The 9,951-nt window shown below is 42.0% G+C and overlaps 1 non-coding gene across 1 annotated transcript; it reads right to left on the bottom strand.

The window, feature by feature from the left end:
- Positions 1-7,490: 7,490 nt before the first annotated feature.
- On the bottom strand, positions 7,491-7,562 carry TRNAE-UUC (transfer RNA glutamic acid (anticodon UUC)). Its single transcript has one exon. It is a non-coding gene; the product is annotated as a tRNA-Glu (tRNA).
- Positions 7,563-9,951: the final 2,389 nt, after the last annotated feature.

Below are 9,951 nucleotides of genomic sequence, written 5' to 3'. Positions count from 1 at the left end.
GCACGCTGAGCTGAAAAGCAAATACAGCTATCTGATTAATTGATTCTGACCCCATAAATATTATACTTTGGGGGCTCTAATGGAACTTCCTGAGGGTAAATTGCATGGTTCACCTCGTTCATTTATATCGCTGGCTGACAGATGTACATTATGAAATGTCACTGAATATGCTGGCAATAAATGAGGTATAACATTAGCATCTTGATTCTGTTTTCCTGAAGGAACACTTTTGTTAAATGAATTCCACACCAGTAAAAATATTATTCTCTACCATGTATACTTCTTTCTATTTTAATCAGTCTCCCAGAAATACATACTGGTCTTCCAAAAAACACAGAGCCCTGGTAAATTAATAAAACAAGCTGCTCTTTTGTTGTGCATATCTCCATTGTGAAGCTATATTGTTGGAGAATATTAGACTGTGACAAGTATTTGAAAGTGTAGTAGTTGCATTAATGTTATGGTTATTATCTTTACTATTACACAGTGAAACATAGTTAATTAAAATACAGTGAAGAAACTGCTCCCTTCCCCCATCCACACATAAATGGGACAGTAATTTTGTTGTTGTAGTCAGTGTACAGAGTCCTCTGACCTTCTACATTTATTTAGACATTATACCATTATTTTTTTTTTAATTTTCATTTGAGAATGATAAAACTGCATATATAGAGTTCTAGGAAGAAACAGCAAATAATAATGATATGTGCAGTTTAATGAAAAGATATACTGTGGTGCATTCCAATAAAATTCATAAGAATATGTGCCATACCGCTGTAAGACGTGCCAATCCAATAACCCATTAATCCTTGCCACAAATAGGCCCTGACAGAAAAGGTAACTTTGTCAAGGGAAAGGAGGAGGAGGAGGACAGGAAGGAAGAAGAATGAGGGAAGAAGACAGAGCTACTGGCAAGTGCAGTAGTTAAAGGAATAAACCATCCCCTTGGGATTAAACCTACTTTTAACTATCCCCTTTCTTCCCACTGTTAAGACATAATTGTTATAAAGGACTGCACAGGAAAAATGTGTAATTTATCTCTCACTAGTCATCGACAGCTATTGCAGGCTACAAGTCCAACCAAGGCAAAAAAGATACTTCATCAGATACCTTTACCTCTAAGACAGCTGCTGAAGAGCCTCATGGTGGCTGGCTGCTGCATCTCTGCACAAGTGAGTGCGGTACAAGGAGCAGCCTACGTTTGTAGTCTCTCCCCAAACCCTGGCCACAGGCACATTCCCCTCTACCAAACCTTTTTTTAGCAAGCTCCAATCCCCTTCCTTCCCTTTTTGCAAGGGGAGTGAAGGAGAGAGACCTGAGAGAGTTAGGAAAAACAACCGTTACAAGGCTTTGTCGTAGCCACAAACAGAGGCTGAAAGTAAGTCACAGAATTTGTGCCTATTACTACATCTGTGTATTTATTGATTTATTCTCAGGCACAGCTTACAGTTGTGCTGTAAAGGGACTGCAAAGACCTCTTTGCCTTTGCACACAACTGCAGAGGTCAGCTGTCACTTCGGTCCTTAGACTCTGACTGAATTTGTGCCTTTAAAAATGCTGGAAAGCATGTGCTGGATGCAAAGAGCACCATCTAGCAAAAAGAGCAGGAACAGAAGGCATCACCTCCCTGCAGCACCGTGAACGCTTCCAGGCACCGCCAGGCTCTGGGATTGAGCACAAGGTGGCCGCAAGGGGAGAGCGGCATCTCTGGCAAACAAGGACACCTGGACTCCAAGGACGTGGATGCTAGGAGAAAAGCTCCTCCTCGCTTCGGCGTCATTGATTTTGGTCGGTCAAAGTCACGAGTCAGGCCCTGTAAAAATCATGGGGTTTTCCTGTTGTTTGGTTTTGGTCTTGTTTTGGTTTTTTGTTTGTTTGCTTTTTTGTTTTCAAACAACGGAGAGGAGAGGAAGCAAGTTGTAAATTCTGTGGCATTGCCTTCCTGTTCAGGCTTTGTATTTCTTGTCTTTATTCTGCTGACAACGATGCAACTCCTGGTCACAATGTCTGTACGTTAGGATGTTTGCTAGCGTTACTATCTGCTAAGGCAGGGATGGAGATGCATTCAAGACCTGTAAACAGCATCTTTACTCTAGAAAAATCTTTACAAGCAATATATGCTTAGGTTCAGACAATTACATAGGGAGATGTAAAAAGCAGAGATAAATGAGCAGTAAGATCATGGCTATATCAGTTACGCTTCCTGTTAATATTTTTCTACCGTTTAAATATACTTGCCACTTCTGCTTCCATCTTGCACACAACCAAGGGGGGGGGGGTGCGGGAAGGAGAGGGTATAGATAAAATCACATGCAAACACTTTAGCAGTACAAGGGCTCTAGCAGAGGCCCGAGCGGGATGCGGCAGGCAAGCACAGGAGCAGTCCGGCCCTCCCAGCACGCACACCGAAACCTCACACCTCACCTCTGCGGGCAGCCTCTGCCCAGCACCGGGGCGAGCAACTCGAGCTCGTACACTGTTCGGATGAAACAAGGGAGCTGCCTCACCCCCACACTGCCAGGACAGGGGATATCGCCACGTGCATGACAACCTTGCTAACAAACCAAGGTCACAGTTACACAGTGCCCAGTGCCGTAAATCTGACCCTGCCTAAGACTTATTGGCCAGGGTCCTCTGAGACTCCCTAGACCTTCCCTTTGCACCAGGGATGCACTCGATTTTCTCCTGCTCCAGACTCCTCCACCACTATGAATCAAAAGTGATTTCATTAGTTACAAGCTACAAATATCATGCCAAGCTGAATTCTAATTCTCTCCAGTAAAGAGTAGTCATATAAACCAGTTTTATGTCTAAATCATTGGGTGGAAAGCAGGTCACTTTTAACAGGGAAAGAGTTCACTTCAAAAAAGTTAATCGTATCACACTCCTGCTTAATGTAAAATGTCTAGACAGTATTGACTGTATGTTCTGACTGTCCTTCCAGGGAAAGGCATTAGCTGTCTGAGAGACCTGCAGCTATGTTGCTGTCAAGTCTACAGACTTATTTTTGGACACAGCTTGCTTTTTGTGTTTAAAATTTGCCTGCATGGCATTGCAAGCTATGCAGCTGCATATACCTCACTGACACAAAAGGAGGAGGAGGAGGAAAGGGGAAGGAATCTTTACGCGCCTGTGAACACATTTACCTGCTTTGCAACATATTGTAGGTGACAGGAATAATGACTGATGTACTTATATAGGGCACAAATTATTTTCCTTTAAATATATGTAATATACAATTTAATTTTGATCACTGAACCTCAACAGTAATCTTTAAAATAAAATGTTCAATATCTTTTCCTTCTTTCTTTTCTCACAGACTGGTTTTTCACTACTTAGACAGCAGCAGATGTTTTTAACTCCACAGTTTTACATTTCTTATAGCTACTTTAGTCTTTTATTTTCACCACAAACCACACTTCTATAAATGGCCCAGACAGAACATCATTAATTCTCCCTGTACCAGCCCACCGTGCTTGGAGGGTACAACAGCCAAGGACATGGGCTGCCTTAATGCCCATGATTTGTCAGCATCCGTTTGCTTTCTTCAGAAATTAGCTGCTTGACTTCTAAGAAGGCAAGTCAAGCCCCGCAACAGCCCATGCCTATCATGGCATAGGAGCACCCTTACAAGAGACACTTATTTGACCAGCGATGTTTGAAGAATTTATGGCCACTGACAGTGTCACCCAGTTCTTTATATTGCTGCTGAAAAACAGAACAGAGGCATCATTCAAAGGCTCCTCTTTTCTCAAGTGGCATTTCTATTAAAAACAGCTCCGAGTTGCTCTTTACCTTTAAAACGTCTAAAATGCACCGCCAGTCTCCTTCCTTTTCAAGCAAGGAACAGCACCATTGTGTTACTCATTTCTCTTTTCATCCTAATGACCAAGTAAGAAACACATTGTTGCAGGTATTTGCAGCTTTCTCCCCCCCACTATTTGTAATTTAATAGGTTGCCACATACGGTCAGGAGCAGAATAACTACTGGTCAGTTCAACATAGGTGTCTTTGGAGGGAACATGAGGCAGAGCAGAAGAAGTAAGACCACTAAATACATGTCAGAAGACAAAGCAGAAAATAAAAGGAGCTTGAGACCTGTAGGTTTGCAGTCTTTAATGCTTAACAGTAAAACTAATAATGCTCTCGACACAAGACAGAATAATCTGGAAACCAGCAATATTGGCAGAATTTAATTGCGTAGTAAGATATTCTTTATGAAGTCATACAGTGGTTTTGAGATGAAGGAATGAGTATCAGCTGTGTACACTCATGGTATCAGACACTGGTTAGGCAAAGCTAATTTACAAGAACAGAGGAGAATTAATAAAATTAAACCAAAGTTGTTACACAGAGCAATGCTTATCACCTCTGCGACCTCCTAATTCCCCATGAAGAACAAAATAGTGTCATCCCTCTAAGCCACTAAACTTTCTCAAATGAAATCACATTGTTTAATGTTGTATATTTTCAAGCATTGGAAGGTGGTGGAGGGAATGCAAAACGAGATAGCACAACGACAGGTATTTAATTCAGTACAAAAGTTTTTCTCTGTCATACTGAAATAGACCATAAGCTACAGCTCTCCAAAGGCAAGCAAGAGAGTTTTGTTTAAGCATCCACGAATGAGCTAACTTTGGTCTAAGCTAAAGGCCACCACATATTCTGAAATAGTTATCCCTGAAATATTTATCCATAATAGCTACGGCTATTTCCATTTGGTATCCTTGCCAGCAGAGCTGATCTGGCTAAGTGTTGCTGTTCTTTGGTTGTTGGACTAGACCAAATTACATCTTCCTAAGCACAAGAAGATGCAGATAGAAGGAAAAACACCTCTGAAGTATGAGATTTTGCTAACTCCTTCTGAAACTACTTATTTTGCCAGTCTGGATCAGTGAACATGATCCCCCCCTCCCTTTTTTTTTTTTTAAGGTATATGTATATATGCACAGCTTCGCTAATCAGTTTTAATCATAAGTGACAGCCAATTACACAGAGTTATCTCCATAACACATCAGAGTTTACGAGGATCTATTTTGCTGATCTTTTGTCAAGTCTAGTGGTTAGAGCTCTCTATTTTGTACGCTGTCTTCAAACCCACACTCTATCTTCTGGTAGGAAAATTCTAGGAAAGGCAGGAGAAGGCCAGTTTCAATGCTATTTCCTTGCCTTACATACTGAGACTGACCAGCTCTGTTAGTCTTGAAATGCAAACCAGGAACTGAACACAGAGAAATTAGTTTCACAGACCACATCCGGCGTATCCTAAGTCAGGGGCCTAAGGCAGCTTAGGTAACACCCTGCCCTGCACCTGAGGGAATGCTGGAAGCAGGACATGTTGGAGGTGTTGGTTCCCAAAGGGCAGAGGAAAGGAAGGCTGAGGGGCGTGAGCTGTGCTTGCCAAGAGCAGAAAAGAAGGCATCATGTCATTAGAAAGGTATTTCCAGGAGCTGATGAAAATGAATTAAAGTGCTTGTTTTAAAGCGCATGCATAGTGTGGGCAAACTACAAGGCAAGAAAGTCAATAGTCAGTAGGTGCTTTCTGAGACAGCTGCCAGAACAGCCAAAAAAAGTTTTGGTTATAATGGTAAAGAAACAGAACTTCAGCAAAACAATAAACACCCCTCATCTTCTCAAAGACACAGGTCAGCTTCCAACTTTGGAACAGATCCCCGAAAAGCACTGAAAAAATTCAATTCAGATCTCTGCCTTTGATTTCCTCATTTCAATTTACATAACCTACCTGAAAGAGACTTAAGAAGGAGAGGCAAATGCCGCAGAGAGGATTTGCATAAGTCACACTGAAGTAAAGATGCACGCTGGTCTTCAAAGTGGCAACCACCACCATGGTTTCTTTTTTCTTCCTGGTTCATTTTTCTAACCGATTTTTCCCTAATGATTTTTTCCTCCGCCTGTGCAGAGTTGCATGGGAAAATGCTGCCCTCCAGTGGCACTCGCAGGGCCAGTGGGACAGCTCGGGGGCTCCTGCAAGCGGGGTCTTCATCCTAACCCGCACCACAGCGGGGCTGCAAAAGGGATGCAGGCACCTGAGTTTGAGGACCTGCTGGTGCCCTGCCCTTCGCCGGCACCTATGGTTTTCTCAAAGCAAGGATGCAGCGACTCCAACCATTCCGCAAAGCATGCTGATTATTCACCAGCCAAATTCAGTTTAATCACAGGCAAACAGTGTTCACTTACAGGCTCATAAGTCCTGATTTTTTTTCTTGTAGCATCCGAATACAACTTTATAAATAATCAACTAAAAGAAAACTGATAATTTTAAAATATACTCAGAAAGATGAGAATACGAAAATATCTGTGATTTTGAGGGGAAAACAAGTTTTTCCTAATTTATATTCCCCAGTTCCTAGACATTCCCAAGTTCTCAGATTGAAAGAAATATAGTCTGATTCTATAGTTAAGCCAGAATCACATTCTTATGTGTTTTTATGTAAATTTAACATTATTCAGCAAGATTGGGGAGAAATTTCCATAATTGTTATGTTACAGTTTAAAAATCATGCATCTACTTTTCAGATCCCATTAAGGCATTAGAGAGGAGCCTTTCCATCACTTCCACAGCAGCTTGGCAATTTTGCTCCAAGGTCAAGAAAATGCATTGGTACAACCAGTAACATAGCCAATGCTGCCACCCTTGAAGAGGAAAGATATGAGGGACTAGAGCTAAAGGAAGCTTTATAAACAAGTATGCGCACTCACAGAGAAGGTCACTAACAGGTAGAAAATAAGAAAAGGAAAAAAAGATTGTTGTTTCTTTTCACTACAGTAAAGGGATCTTATTCACATAACAGCATCATTTAAAAACATGTGTAAAACCTACCCAATAAATTGTTACAAAAAAATAGCACGAGTTTGTGGACCTTCACTTTGACTATGCCATAAACATGCATCTTCAAATGCAGTATGCATTCACAGAATTATAGAATTGGTAATGTTGGAAGGGACCTCTGGAGATCATCTAGTCCAATCCCCAAACAAGTGCGTCACACGGGGATCAACCCCACAATCTTGGCATTATTAGCACCATGCTCTAACCAACTGAGTTAAACCTAACCCCAAAAAGCTGCACAATATGAGATATATTCACTTTTATCTAGGGGTGAGCCTGGATAGCTGTCAAGCCACTTGAACACAGCAAGGAAAAGGCAACTGTTAACTGTGTTTTCCGGGCACACACCAAAGCCACCACCACTACCCAGGACCACAGGCTCCCTTGGTGTGCTGCCCCATGAGGGTCTCTGTGACCCGTTCTTGCCTGGCACATCCTTCACTCCACTCTCCTTAGGGAGTGAAGTACTCTTTGGTTCTCCCTGACTTATTGAAACTCAACTTTAATTAAAGCTTTTCAACTCCAGCAGCATAAATATCTTGATTTTCCAGCAGTAAATTTGCTAGGAGATGGAGGAAAGTCCAGGACTGATCCTGGTCTATCAAACAAGTAATTGAAAATTGGTACTGAGGTACCTGGATTCCCACACCGGGAGTCGAACCCGGGCCGCCTGGGTGAAAACCAGGAATCCTGACCACTAGACCATATGGGAGCCCTGAATTAATAAACTGCATACAGCTATACATGTCATTTTTTACACTGCCTTCCCATTTCATGAATCAAACATCTTTTTCAGGTTAGAAGGTGGGGAGAGTAAGTTTCCAAGTTTCCAAGTAATATGTACCTTGCAATGCAACTAGCATACATGCCCCAAGAATGCAAGAGTTGGCCTAAGTATAGCACAGCATCTCTTCCGGGTAGCATTTACCCATTCATTTCATTTGAGTGCTCTCCCTGATCAGAAAGGTCACTTTCAGCATAAGCTTGGCTCCATTATTCAGCTATTAGAGCTTTAAACCTCCAAATCTGCTCAGAGAACACATGTATCCAATTCCCACCATGCCCCCTGCACACAGTGGGTAAATTTGGAACCCTTCCTCCATGCTTGCTCATAATTGCCCCCCGAGGTCGGGGCTCCCTGGTGCCCAGTCCCTGCCATCCTCCCTTGCTCCTTTCCCCAGGGAGGTTACCCAGCCTGTGCAGTCAGATCACAAGAGAGCTTCCTGGCCTGCTTCCACGAGGATGAGCTAAGTTAGTTTAAATAGTTTAACTGGCAGGTCTCTGCTCCCCAGGCTTGCTGCTCACACAGGTGAGAGGGCTCCCACCACAGTGGTGTGGTGGTGAGAAGTCATTCTGTATAGCTGCAGCTGGCAGGGGCAGGGGTGAATGAGCTGGCAGTTCTGTCAAAAGAAGGCAAGACTGCAAATTTGCTGAGTTCATAAACCTACAGACTTGAGGAATGGCATCCCTCAAAGGAACAGCTACTTGGGGTGAAGACTCAACTGCTTAATGCCATCTGGTTGCATGCACTGTTTCACTCCATGAGTTTCTTTCCATCTCTCAAGCAAGTCTCTTGGACAATATCTTGGCCAGCTGTACAGCTCAGGTAACACAGTGGAGAAGAGGAACACAGCCAGCATATTTTGTGTCCCTTTGTTCCTCATGCTACTCCTAGGAGGCCTCAACGTCGCGCTTGAGCTCTGTCCCACAAACATAGACCCACCAAAAGTGGCTCGGAGAGGGCTACACACAGGCAGGGAAGATCACTACCTGAGCTCTGGTTAAAGCAACCATCAGGACAGGGAAAATCAGCCCCAAACCTATGATTTAAGCATATTTGAGGCTTCAGATATGAGAACTAAACACAGCTGGGTGGGGAGGGAAGCAGTTAAGCCCTCAGGGCAGAGTATTCAAGGCCCTTATTATTTTATCAGTTTATCCAGCAATAACTTCTTTTTTCTGACTCTACCTAGGACAGTAAGGCTGAAAACTGAGCCTCACAAAAAACAATGTCTCAGCTTTACAGGGTTAGGAAACATTTCAAACTTTCACTTGCCATGACAATTACCAGGCTATTAAATACCAGTTTCTATCTAATGGAAATGGGAAAATATGTGATTTTCAGCACAAGGTTTATGTAGGAAATCCACTTTGGTTGCCATACTTTATAGCGCATGGCTTTGCCATAAGCAAACATGACACAGAGAAAACAGAGCTAGTGACAGAATAGGTGATCTGTGCAGTCATCAACATCCCCCATGAACAAACTGTAATTTGTTATATCTGCTACCATCTCGCACGTAACTTCAACTTCTCTCTTGGCAATTCCTTGTTTCATAAACAAGTTTATGAATTATCCACTGTTTTTTTTTCCCAAATCTCTCCAACATTTAGTAAATTCCACACGTTTTTACATTTATTTTAAGGAAAAAAAGAATGCTGAAGTCATACAGTCCCTCAGGACACAGCAATCTGACAGGAATAAAACCAATCCTTTATTTTGGATACAACCATTAATACCCATTTTCCTCAGATTTCAAAATCTATCTACACTTCTACATTTAAATCACCTTGCAAACACAATACATAATATACCATTGCACAGCCTTGGTTCTACCCTGATGGACAATGGCCTCACCAAAGGAAGCAGAAAGATTGTCTTGAGATCTTCCATATAATTCACCAATATTAGTGGATACAACTAGACTGAGGTTGCCTGGATTTTTCTTAGATAGCTGCACATAATTAAGACCATGTCTATAGATCTTCTGGCCATGTTGGAATGGAAGAGGATGTGATATGACATACTATTCTAAGTTTGAGAGGAAAAAAGAAAAGCATCCTAATTTTCAGATGCTACACAAGTGCTACAAATGTTAAGATCCCCCTTCCTATACTGCATATTGAGAACTTCATGGCTTAACCTGTACCAGAGTCCAAATATGGGAAGTAAAATCTGAGACTTCTGCCTCTTATCCATGAAAGAAAGCTAACAGATCAGAGAACTCTTTGCTTCAGTGTAAATATGCAATTTGGTCTCAGTTTTCTGTTCTTCATTCCCAGGATAAATCATTTTCAATAATATATTCCTGCTAATCTAT

The sequence above is a fragment of the Rhea pennata genome, chromosome 2 (genome assembly GCF_028389875.1).
Source record: "Rhea pennata isolate bPtePen1 chromosome 2, bPtePen1.pri, whole genome shotgun sequence".
In the NCBI taxonomy this organism is placed as follows: Eukaryota; Metazoa; Chordata; class Aves; order Rheiformes; family Rheidae; genus Rhea; species Rhea pennata.
This window is presented reverse-complemented; position numbering and strand designations above follow the sequence as displayed.